The 13538-nt window shown below is 45.2% G+C and overlaps 1 non-coding gene across 1 annotated transcript; it reads right to left on the reverse strand.

Annotated features, from left to right (window-relative positions):
- Positions 1-7978: 7978 nt before the first annotated feature.
- Positions 7979-8068, reverse strand: trnap-cgg (transfer RNA proline (anticodon CGG)). Its single transcript is given in 2 exon segments — positions 7979-8014; positions 8033-8068. It is a non-coding gene; the product is annotated as a tRNA-Pro (tRNA).
- Positions 8069-13538: the final 5470 nt, after the last annotated feature.

The following is a 13538-nucleotide window of genomic DNA, read 5'->3' on the forward strand; positions in this document are numbered from 1 at the left end:
CTATGTGGCGCACACCAAGATCCCTTTGGGAGCAGGAGGGAAATCAAAGAGCTGTCAGGGTTGTGGAAGAAGGAGGAGAGCAGTGGAAATACACAGAGGCAACTGACAAAGGAGATAGTTAAAGTGAGATTATTAGTCGATTGGGTTGTTAGGCCTCATCCCTATTGTTGTCTCATACAAGATCCTTATTTTCTTGACTTTACCCCACACAAGGTCAGTGCGGAAGGGGTTAAATGTTTATCTCCTGCAGTGAGGCTCGGATTTTGTTTGTTTCCTGATGGTTTTCCTGACCTGTGCCTTAAAGCATGTTCCTTTTCTATTCACCATTTGTCAACACGGGGAGTCTCACCACCAGCCCTGCTTTTAACAAGAGTGTCTCACTACTAGGATTAGCTTTTAACAAGATGTCTCACCTTTAACAAGGCAATCTCACCACAAGAGCCCCTTTTAATGAGAGTTTCTCACGAGGGCTCCTTTCAGTGTGGGTGTGATATCACTAGGGTCTCTTATTTTAACAAGTAAGCGTCGTCATCCATGTGTTTTTCAAAGCCGGGTATATTATCCCCAGACCCACCTCCTTCTGAAGGGTTTAACATTACCTGGACCCTTCAAATTAATTATCATTCAAAACCTTTTATTAAAGGACTGCTGTTGCTGAGTCCCCCTGAACAGACCAGGTAGAAGTAAAATAAATGCTCATTTATCGAGCATATTGTACTTCCAAAAACTTTAAAGAAGAAAACAAATTGTATTTATGTAGCGTGATGACCAGACTGGATGTCTCAAAGTATGTTACAGCCATGTAAATACTTTGAAGATTGGTTAGTAGGGAATCAGGTGGCTGAGTGGCTGAATTGTAAACGTTGGATGATACCAACAAAGTGGGTTCAATTCCCACACAGGCTGAGGTTATTGTGAAATTCCCACTTTCTGAATCTCAGCCCCTGTTCGAATTTTGCAAGGACCGATGAGATCCGCCCCAGCCTGAGGCATGGTGACTGAGGTTAAACTCACCACCAGGTGTCTCTCACTACAGAGAGCATAGAAACATTGAAGGTAGGAGCAGGAGGAGGCCATGCGGCCCTTCGAGACTGCTCCGCCATCCATCACCATCATGGCTGATCAACCAACTCAATAAGGTAAAAACAATGACTGCAGATACTGGAAATCAGATTCTGGATCAGTGGTGCTGGAAGAGCACAGCAGTTCAGACAGCATCCAACGAGCAGCCAACTCAATAACCTAATTCTGCTTTCTCCCCATAACCTTTGATCCCATTCGTCTATGTCTTGCTGTCTCTTAAATATATTCAATGATTTGGCATCAACTAGTTCCTGTGATAATGAATTTCACAGGCTCACCAACCTTTGGGTGAAGAAATATCTCCACATTTCTGTCTGAAATGGTCCACCCCGAATCCTCAGACTGTGACCCCAGGTTCTGGGCACACCCACCATTGAGGCAGAAGTGGGTACTGCAGATGCTGGATATCAGAGTCAAGATTAGAGTGGTGCTGGAAAAGCACAGCAGCTCAGGCAGCATCCGAGGAGCAGGGAAATCGATGTTTTAGGCAAAAGCCCTTCATCAGGGTTTCAGCCCATTCCTGATGAAGGGTTTTTGCCCAAAACGTCGATTATCCTGCTCCTCGGAAGCTGCCTGACCTGCTGTGTTTTTCCAGCACCACTCTGATCTTGACACCTACCATCGAGAATATCCTCCCTTCATCTACCCTGTCTAGTCCTGTTAGAATTTTGCAAGGATCGATAAGATCCGCGCCCCCCATTCGTCTGAACTCCAGCGATAACAATCCTAACTTTGTCAAATAGTTCTTTGGTACAAGAGTAAATGCACCTTTAATATCAGAAGTAAGGCAGTCAAGTGGTGCACAGCAGCAGCAGTGCATTAAGGACCATCAATTTCTCAGGATGTTGACTGAAGGATAGGAATTAGCCCAGGAAGGGCTCTCCTGCTCTCCTTCAATAATAACGTGACAAGATCTTTTTCATCCTCCCCAGCAGGCAGATGCAGCCATGATTTAACATCTCACCCTTAAGACAGAACCTCCAACAATGTCATACTCGCTCAGAGTCACACTGAGCTGGCAGTGCTCCAGCCCAGGAGTAGATCTTCAACAAAGGTACTTGTGACACACTCAGTAATCATTATCATCAGGGAGGGAATCGAGACTTCTGGATAAAAGGCAGGAAAATGGAGTTGAGGATTATCAGATCAGCTATGATCGCATTGAATGGCAGAGCAGATTTGATGGGCCTAATAGTCTATCTCTGCTCTTATGGTCTTATGGCCTCTACCTTCCTTTGCTACATATAAAATGGCAGGGAAGATGGAGTGAGGCCTTGGAATAACCACTTACGAGCTTCAAATAAACTCATGGACCGATGCCTTCCAGATGGTGCAGTGGGTGTAGTGTTTGTAATGAGGTCATCCAGGTGGACATCACAGAATCTGAGTTCCCTAATTGGGGCTATTAACCTGGTCCAATCAGGGAGCCCTGGCTGACAGATATAAACAGGAGTGTCTGGGCGGCACGTTGGCACAGTGGTTAGCACTGCTGCCTCACAGCGCCAGAGACCCGGGTTCAATTCCTGCCTCAGGCGACTGACTGTGTGTAGTTTGCACGTTCTCCCCGTGTCTGCGTGAGTTTCCTCCGGGTGCTCCGGTTTCCTCCCACTGTCCAAAGATGTGCGGGTCAGGTGAATTGGCCGTGTTAAATTGCCCATAGTGTGAGGTAAATGTAGGGGTATGGGTGGTTGCACTTCGGCAGGTCGGTGTGGACTTGTTGGGCCGAAGGGCCTGTTTCCACACTGTAAGTAATCTAAAAAAATCAGGAGTGTCAGAGGTTCTGTTCACGCTGAGAACTGGATCTGAGGAAGCCAGACCTCATTGTCAAGACCAATGCAGATGTAAATCGAGGGTGATTTAGAGACAGGATACTGGCCACTGTGGCATTATTTCAGTGGGTTGCTGGGGTGCCCCTGGATTTGAATCAGAGATTCAATCACGAAATGAGCCAACCTTCTGCAGCTTCATCGGATCATTGAATACATGGAAGTTTCTGTTAATTTTACAGCGATTGTTAATGACAGATACAAACCTGACCAGGCAAGGGATTCAAACTGGCAAAGCCCATTTTTTTTCCAGGATGGGAGACAATCAGGCTTGATTGTAGTTGGCATCCTGGCATTTCTGATGGTGAGACCACCTTTGGCATGTAGTCCCACCAATTGCAGCATCTCCTATATGAATGAGTCTCAATGGGCTGCCTGAAAACATCAATTAACGCAATGATTAGGGCAATCAACTTTTAAATTAGACAAGCTGGCATGTTCTACGTGTTTTGAGAAAGCCAAACACAGGCACTGTGCCCAGTCTGAAGTGAGGTTTATTGCCACACAATATGTTCCTCCAGTAGTTTATCATAAGCATTTGACATTTATTCCACTCTGTACCAGCTGAATCATGCATTATTGAATGGCTCCTTGTTAACAATGGTATCATCAGCTTCTTCCACCCGGTATGTGTGGCAATGCTATTATTTTCTTGTTCACTGAGTAAATGTTGAATGCCACCATCCATTCGGTTGAGATTTATGGGGTTTTCATTCCTGAACAAACAGGTTTGATACTGCCACATAGATACATTATTCTGGGCATATAGAATCCACAGCACAAAAGGAGGCCATTCAACCCTTTGCACCCGTGCTGTATTCATCCCACTCATGTACTCTTTCCCAATGTCATGGTACTTTTTTTTAACCTTCAGGCATTTTCGTAGCTGATTCACTTTTGAAGGCTCCAGTTGAATTAGAGATGATGGTGCCAGAGAGGTAAGGTCACTGGCCTTATGGTCCAGCTGTTAACATTCTGGGACCATGGGTTGAAATGCCAGCCCAGCGTGCTGGTGGAGTTAATCATCCATAGAATCATACCGAACAGATGATGCCCCTCAGAGTGTACCGCCAAAAATATACAATCACTTGACCCAAAACCTTGAATGTTGTGATGCTTCAAAGGCTCAACTCTGAACCTTTTTTAAAGGTTGTGAGGTTTCCTGCCTCAGCTACCCTCCAAGACAGTGCTTTCCAGTTCCTCACCATCCTCCGGGTAGAACGTTTTCCTCAAATCCCATCTAAATCTCCTGACTCTCACTTTCAAATGGTCTCCCTTTGTTAATGACCCTTCGATTAAGGGGAGCAGTTGCTTTCTATTCACCTTGACCATGCCCCTCACACATTAACCTTACACATTGATTTTGTTTTTCCATTCGGTTCACTAACATCTCTCAGGATACCTGGTCTGGCCTACATTGATTCCAGAGCAACATGGTTGAATCTCAGCTGCCCCTCTGAGATAGCCAAGTGAGCCACTCATTTCAGGGGCAATTAGGGATGGACAACAAACGCTGGCCTTGTCAGTGACACCCATATCTCATGGAAGAATATAATGAACACCTGCTTACAGAGTCATAGTGTCATACAGCACGGAAACAGACCCTTCGGTCCAACTAGTCTGCACTGACCAGACATCCCAATCTGACCTCATCCCATTTGCCAACAGTTGGCCCATATCCCTTTATACCTTTCCTATACATATATCCATCTAGATGCCTTTTAAATGTTATCATTGTACCCTTGTTCCATATCCGCACCACATGCTGTGTGAAAACGTTACCCCTCAGGTTCTTTTTGAATCATTCTCCTCTCATCTTATACCTATGCCTTCTAGTTTTGGACTTCCTTACCCTGGAGAAAATAACTTTGGCTATTCACCCTCTCCACATCTCTCATGATTTTGTAAACTTCTGTAAGGTCACCCCTCAGCCTCTGATGCTCCAGGGAAAACAGCCCCAACCGATTCAGCCTCTCCCTATAGCTCAAACCCTCCAGTCCTGGCAACATCCTGATAAAATAAAGTAATGGGGAAGCAGGTTTCAGACTGAGTTCAGGAGGACGTTCTTCACCCAAAGGGCTGTAAATCTGTGGCACTCCCTGCCCAGTGAAGCAGTTGAGGCCACCTCATTGAAAAGTTTTGCGGATGAAAGATAGATTTTCGAACAGCAAAGGAATTAAGAGTGATGGTGAGCGGGTAGTTAAGTGCAGCTGAGTGCTCAAAATGCTCGGCCATGATCTTAGTGAATGGTTGTGTATGACATGCTGTATGACACTATGACACTGTCAGCAGATGCTCATTGTATTCTCTCATTATCAGGCTTGAGGGTCCAGATAGCCTACTCCTGCTCCTATTTCTTATGTTCTTAATTAAGAAGCTCTTGAACAATAACATATATTTACGCTGTGCCTTGAAGGTAGTGAGACGTTGCAAGGTTCTTCATAGGAGTGTTATGAAACAATGCATGACAATGAGTCACGTCAGGTCAGGCGACATAAAGGTAGGTGAAAGAGAAAGATTTAATGAGCTGCCAGAGGAAGTGGTGGAGACTGGTACAATTACAACATTTGAAAGGCATCTGGATGGGTTTAGAGGGATATGGGGGTAGATTAGACTGGTGTGGAAAAGCACAGCAGGTCAGGCAGCATCCAAGGAGCAGGAGAATCGACATTTTGGGCAAAAGCCCTTCATCAGGAATTTTGCTGCTTCTCGGATGCTGCCTGACCTGCTGTGCTTTTCCAGCACCACTCTAATCTAGACTCTGATCTCCAGCATCTGCAGTCCTCACGTTTGCCTAGTTTAAAGGGATATGGGCAAAGTGCTGGCAAATGGGACTAGATTAGGTTAGGATATCTGGTCGGCATGGAAGAATTGGACCCAAAGGTCTGTTTCTGTGTTGTTCATCTCTACGACTCTATATGAAGGTGTGCCTCAAGGGAGGAGACAGAAATAGGTAGGAATATGGTGGACTTTTCAGAACCTGGTAACTGTAGGCACAGCCTCCAATGAAGCAACTAAGATCAGGAGCATCCAAGAGACCAGAATTAGAGGAGGACAGATATCTCTGAAATTTGTAGGTCTGGAGGAGATTTCAGAGATTGGGCGGGGTGCAGTTGTGAAGGGACTTGCAAACAAAGATCATCATTTTAAAATCAAGATGTTACACAGGGAGAGGCTGAAAGGGCTGGCACTATTTTCCCTGGAGTGTTGGAGGCTGAGAGGTGACCTTCCAGATGTTTAAAAAATCATGAGTGGCACGCAGAGGGTGAATAGACAAGGTCGTTTTCCCAGGGTAATGGAGTCCAAAACTGCAGCATGTACATTTAAGGTGAAAGGGGAAAGATTTAAAATGGACCTAAGCTGCACCTTTTCATGCAGAGGGTGGTGCCAGAGGAAGAGGTGGAGGCTGGTGCAATTACATTTAAATGGCATCTGGATGGGTATTTGAATAGGAAGCGTTTAGAGGGATATGGGCCAAATGCTAGCAAATGGGACTAGATTAATTTAGGATATCTGGTAGGCATGGACATGTTAGGCCAAAGGGTATTGGTGCTGTATACCTCTTTGTCTTGATTGGGAGCCAATGTGTGTGAGTGGGCACAGGGTGATAGGAGAGTGGGAGCCTCTGCCAAAATTGAGAGATAGAGAGGTGTGCTGGATTAGATGGGAAATTCCGGAGCTAAGGAACTTGACAAGCTGTGGCATGGTCATCAACGTGTGTAAAGGAGGTGGGCCACGGGCAACAAGTTAGAGTCAGAGGAAAGTGGGTAAGGTCTGTTGGGCGCTGCAGATTACAGGGAACGCCTTTCCATTTAAGAATTTGATGGCCATGGGAAGAATTTCTAAATGCTGAAACTGCTGTACCAAGACACAAGGTAGATCCATGCATGCTGAGGTGATGGACAAATGTAGCCTGGTGTGAGTTTGGATGTTATCGCTCTTGATCCCAGTTATCAAGACTAACCACTCAACAGGGATGTTAGCATCAGAGTCTCTGCCTTAGTGTGGGGTGAACCTCAGAAAAACATGCCACATTCAGCAGGAATGTGTTAAAAAAAAACTTCAAGTAAGGTAAAAATATTGCTCCAGAACAACAGAAAATAACAATGTTGCACACAGGGCCTTCCTACAATCTGGGGAATATTTAATAAGAGGAAGAAATTGAGGGAAAGGCCACTGAACACAGCAAATCCTTCATATTTGCTCGCGAAAGAGAACCATTAAATCCCTGTGGGGGATGAGAGGGAGGGTGGGATTAGACTAAGATGAAAAAGATACTGGTGCAGAGATGACGGGTCAAAAGCTTTCACGCCATGTTACTGAGAAAAGCAGAATTCAATAAGGGAACAAAGTATTTGTGGTAAATAATAAATTACAGAACGCAAACCACAGAGGCAGGTAATTCAGTCCAACTGCTCCTTACCAGTGCACATGCTCTGCACAAACCCCTTTCCATCTCATTCTGTCACCCTTTCCTTCTATGTCTCTCTCCCATGTGAATATTCATCTTCCTGAATGCATCCACTCTATTCAATCCCTACTACGCCCTATAGTTGTGACCCCCACGTTCCCATCACTCTCCAGATAAAACGGGACTACTTTTGAATTCCCAACTGGATTTATTTTTAATTATTCGACATTCAATGCCACTACATCCACCCGAGCAAAAAGATCAGCTGCAAACTGGTATCAGTTATAGAGTCATAGAGATTAGATTAGATTAGATTACTTACAGTGTGGAAACAGGCCCTTCGGCCCAACAAGTCCACACCGACCCGCCAAAGCGCAACCCACCCATACCCCTACATTTACCTCTTACCTAACACTACGGGCAACTTAGCATGGCCAATTCACCTAACCCACACATCTTTGGACTGTGGGAGGAAACCGGAGCACCTGGAGGAAACCCACGCAGACACGGGGAGAATGTGCAAACTCCACACAGTCAGTCGCCTGAGTTGGGAATTGAACCCGGTCTCAGGCGCTGTGAGACAGCAGTGCTAACCACTGTGCCACCGTGCCGCCCAAAATTGATTATCCGTTTTCGCACAAGGTAATGTAAGAAACTAGGGCTCGTCCGGGATTTGAACCCGGGATCTCTCACACGTCCACGCATCAGGAGGCCCGAAGCGAGAATCATACCCCTAGACCAACGAGCCACAGCCCAGAAACAGTCTTACTCTTTAGTCCTACTCATCTATGCCAACCAGATATCCTAATTAATCTAATCCCATTTCCCATTATTTTTCACCCTCTAACCCCACCTATCCATATATCAATCCAGATGCCTTTTAAATGTTGTAATCATACCAATCTCCACCACTTCCTCTGCAGCTCATTCCATACATGCACCACCCTCTGTGTGAAAAAGTTGCCCCTTTAGGTCCCTTTTATATCTTTCCCCTTTTGTACACTTGCCTTTATAGATCAGTGCATTGAGTATAGGAGTTGGGATGTGTTGCTGGAAAAGCGCAGCCGATCATGCAGCATCCAAGGAACAGGAGAATCGACGTTTCGGGCATGAGCCCTTCTTCAGGAACGAGGAGAGTGTGCCAAGCAGGCTAAGATAAAAGGGAGGGAGGAGGGACTTGGGGGAGGGGCATTGGAAATGCGATAGGTGGAAGAAGGTTAGGGTGAGGGTGATAGGCCGGAGTGGGGGTGGGCGCGGAGAGGTCAGGAAGAAGGTTGCAGGTTAGGAAGGTGGTGCTGAGTTCGAGGGTTGAGACTGAGACAAGGTGGGGGGAGGGGAAATGAGGAAACTGGAGAAATCTGAGTTCATCCCTTGTGGTTGGAGGGTTCCTAGGCGGAAGATGAGGTGTTCTTCCTCCAGCCGTCGTGTTGCTATGGTCTGACGATGGAGGAGTGGTTGGTTGGTCCGGGTGTCCCAGAGTTCTTTAGGTCCCTCCAACCACAAGGGATGGACTCAGATTTCTCCAGTTTCCTCATTTCCCCTCCCCCCACCTTGTCTCAGTCCCAACCCTCGAAATCAGCACCACCTTCCTAACCTGCAATCTTCTTCCTGACCTCTCCGCCCTCACCTCCACTCCGGCCTATCACCCTCACCTTAACCTCCTTCCACCTATCACATTTCCAATGCCCCTCCCCCACGTCCCTCCTCCCTACCTTTTATCTTCATCTGTTTGGCACCCTCTCCTCATTCCTGAAGAAGGGCTCATGCCCGCAACATCGATTCTCCTGCTCTTTGGATGCTGCCTGACCTGCTGCGCTTTTCCAGCAACACATATTCAGCTCTGATCTCCAGCATCTGCAGTCCTCACTTTCTCCTATAGGAGTTGGGATGTCAGGTTGTACAGGACATTGGTTAGGCCACTTTCAGGATACCATATTCAATTCTGATCTCCCTGCTATAGGAAAGATGTTGTGAAACTTGAAAGAATGCAGAAAAGATTTACAAGAATATTGCCGGAACAGGAGGGTTTGAGCTATAGGGAGAGGCTGAATAAGCTGGGGCTGTTTTCCCTGGAGCGTCGGAGGCTGAGGGGTGATTTTATAGAGGTTTATAAAATCATGACGGACGTGGATAGGGTAAATAGTCAAGGTCTTTTTCCCAGTGTCGGGGAGTCCAAAACTAGAACGCATAGGTTTAAGGTGAGAGGGGAAAGATTTAAAAGGGACCTAAGGGGAGACATTTTCATGCAGAGGGTGGTGCGTGTATGGAATGACTACCAATTTGCAGCTCACTTCTTTTCTAGTGAGAATATCTTTCGATCTTACCTAATGGGCATAACTTTTCAATTCCCCTTGTAAAGATTACTTTTGCGCGGTCACCTCTGCATTGTATGTGGAATAAGGATAGCAGAGCAGTCAGAGTCCTCCAAGTGAGGTCAAACTAAGCTTAGCCGAACGTTATCTGCTCTTGAATTGCAGCCCTCTTGAAAGAGACCCTGAATTCTGAACATCACAAAACAGAAGCATGCTTGGAATGTAGCACAGCAATAACAGGGGCTGGATACAGAACTTTAAGCAACAAATCCATGAGTTTGTGTGGGCGCGTGAAGGATACCTGGAGACACAGCTCAGTTATTCTTTATTCACACATAAATGGAAGGCCTTTTGAAAGAGAAGCTAAACACATTGAATTCTCAGGCCATTCAAAGAAAATAAATTTCACTTATTGGCCTGTTTGGACCCAAGGCATTTTTCCAAAGGCCCCGAACATATCTGAAAGGATTTATAAGAGCAAGCCTATCCAAAAACCAAAAATATTGTTCCTCAGCAAACCAACTGGCCCTGAGGCTTTCATATAAAGGATTCCCAACCTGTTCAGCATTTCGGTGATTCTCAGTAACAGCACTCTCCTCTCACAGGGTTATAGAAGTGAATGGGGAAACACCAGCCAGAACAGCGGGCTTGGCAGGGCCGAGAGACCTCCTTTTGCTCTTAATTTGTAAAGTTGCAAGTTCCCACTCCAGCTGTTTAAAACAATTCTTTCAATAGCAAGGTTAGGCTTAGTTGCCCATCCCTAATTTAGCCATTGAGTGGCTTGCTATGATCATTTCAGGGGGCAGGTAAGAAACCACTATATTGCAATGGATCTGAAGTCACCCGCTACCTGCAAAGCAGATCAGGCCGGGATGGTCAGATTCCCTTCCTGAAGGGACATTAATGGACCTAGTGGTTTTTATCTTCCAACTCAGGCGACTGTGTGGAGTTTGCACATTCTCCCCATGTCTGCGTGGGTTTCCTCCGGGTGCTCCGGTTTCCTCCCACAATCCAAAAATGTGCAGGTTAGGTGAATTGGCCATGCTAAATTGCCCGTAGTGTTAGGTGCAGGGGTAAATGTCGGGGAATGGGTGTGGGTGGGTGCACTACGGTGGGTCGGTGTGGACTTGTTGGGCCGAAGGGCGTGTTTCCACAGTGTAAGTAATCTAATCTGGAAGTAATCTAATCTAATCTTAATTGACAATCAATGTTAGGTGTCCTGGCCACCATTACAGAGGCAGCTTTTAATTCCAAATTTATCAATTGAGTTTAAATCCCAACTGTGTGAGGAGGGAAGGGGATTTGAACCTGAGATCCCAAAAGAACCAACTTGTAACTTTGGATAACCAGTCCTGTCACATTACCACCACACCACACCTCACTGCCTGAGACATAAGCAATACAACTGGGCAGAATAATTCGGTGCTCACTGAAGGCGTGCTGCCTTGTCCAAAGTGCTGTCATTTGGGTGGCATATTAAATGGATACCTCCCTCTGTCCTCTCAGATAGAAGTGAAAGATCCAAGGTCACAACTCAAGGGAGAGCAGGAGAGGTTTCCTGGTTTCTGGTCAATGTTAATCTCTCAAAAACCACTTTGCAACTTCTGAGTGCAATACCTCAAACTTTTCCAACTGTGCTCTTTGCAATCATGTCAGAGGATGTGGCAGTTAATTTCATCAGAGCAAGATTCCGCAAGTCGCAGTGAGAAAAATAACCGACTAGCCTGTTTTGGTTTTGAGTCATCGAGTCACAGAGTCACACATCACAGAAACAAACTCTTCAGTCCAACCAGTCCATGCCAAACATAATCCCAAACTAAACCCGGCCCACTTGCCTGCTCCTGGCCCATATCCCTCTAAACCTTTCTTATTCATGTCCTGATCCAAATGTCTTTTAAACATTGTAATTGCGCCCACATCCACCACTTCCTCAGGAGTTCATTCCACACATGAAGCAAACTATGTGCAAAAAGATTGCCCCTCATGTCTCTTTTAAACCTCTCTCCTTTCACTTTAAAAATGTGCCTATTAGTCTTGAAATCCCTTTTACCAGGGAAAAGACAACTACCATTAACCCCATCTATACCCCTTAGTGTTTTATAAACTTCTATTAAGTCACCTCTTGTCCAAGCTGATAGGGGAATTAAAGTAAAATATTGTGGAAATCTGAAACAAATACATAGAATTCTGGAGAAACTCAGCGGACGTGGGAAAGGACAGAATTATTGTTTTGGGTCTTGTATGGCTGTTCTTTATAGGTGAATTGTCTGCTCCGATGCTGAAACCAAAAATCAATGTTACATTTTACATCTCCTCAAACTGGTGAAAGGAGATTTGGTTTGATGTCCCATTTTAAATGCAGGACCTCTCACACAACTGAAAACCATACACTTAATTATTCGCTCGGACCCATAGCTATGTGACTGAGATTAGAAGATGCCCAAGTTGTTCAGATGTTTGCGCAGAACAGAATTCTGTTCAACGATGTGTTCCTGGCATTTGATAAAGGGCTCAACAGGGTCAGTGCGAAGCTGTCAGAATTGTTGTCATTGTTGTTTACCATGAGGACGATCGAGTTCTGCCAAGACTCTGACACTGAGGATTCTGACCTTTCCACTCTTCGTCCATAGCTGGCAATCCTCAAGGCTTCTCTGCATATGTAAGATGCGTGTGATGCATTAACAGCTCCTGCTGAAAGACATACTCAGCCGATCACAAGACCAGGCCAGAATCTAACGTTGCTCAAAACAAGATATCTTCATGTTTCCAAACCGCTTGTACAACCTCTCTAGAGGAAGAACTGCGAGCCTGAGGAACAGAAACATATTTTGTAGCAGCCACTCTCATGAATGTAGTAATCATTGTGTCATTAGATATGCATGAGCAGAGAATGAGCGTCCCAAGAAACTGAAATATTGAAGTAAGCTGCAAAAGAAATCTTGGTCTCTTGCTTTTTTTCTCTCCTTCCTATAGAGAACTGGCTGGGTCACAGCGGCAGCGGGATATGGGTCAAACACAGGGCATATGGGAGTAGTTCAGTTTAGGAAACTCAATTGGCATGGATGAGTTGAGCCCTGAATTATGTCTTTATGACTTTAGGATAGGAGTTACCCCAATGCAGATCTGAGTGGGGTGGTACATGCCTGAATGTTCTCTGCCTTATTGGAAATTGGGATCCCTTTAAACTGAATTTTCCAATTATCTTCCATGTACCATGGGTTTTTATGTAACCATTATAACAGTGGAAATTAATATTCCAAATTTCTAGCATATGAAAACAAAAGGAAAAGCCTTGTTGAGATAAAGTCAACTTTTTAAAAATGTATTCATTCATGAAATATGGGCTTCATTGGTTGGACCAGAGTCTATTAACAGCTCCTCATTACTCAGAGGGCAATTAAGGACTTGACTACATTACTGTGGGTCGGAAGTCACATGTCAGCCAAACTGGGTAAGGATGGTCAATTACCTTCCCTAATGGACCGAATGAACTTGTTAGAATTTTGCAACAATTAACAGCAGTTATCACTGGACTGGCTTTTAATTCCAGAAGGTTTTTTAAAAGTATTGAATTCAAATACCTGCTATAGTAGGATTTCATCCTGTATCCATGAAACATTAGTCTGGAGTTTCAGATTGCTAATCTAGTGATACCACCATGTCCCTTGGTTAATTGATCTGTACCCAGTTTTCAGTGCATTGTTCTTAGAAATTAACCCACAGATGATGGCAGGCAAGGGGGCAACGGTCATCCTGGTATCATGAGTGGTCATTGGCCAAGAGAGTTTAGACAGGTGATTGACACAGGGCGAACGTGAGGACTGCAGATGCTGGAGATCAGAGTCTAGATTAAAGTGGTGCTGGAAAAGCACAGCAGGTCAGGCAGCATCCGAGGAGCAGGAAAAT

The sequence above is a fragment of the Hemiscyllium ocellatum genome, chromosome 33, assembly GCF_020745735.1.
Source record: "Hemiscyllium ocellatum isolate sHemOce1 chromosome 33, sHemOce1.pat.X.cur, whole genome shotgun sequence".
Taxonomy (NCBI): Eukaryota; Metazoa; Chordata; class Chondrichthyes; order Orectolobiformes; family Hemiscylliidae; genus Hemiscyllium; species Hemiscyllium ocellatum.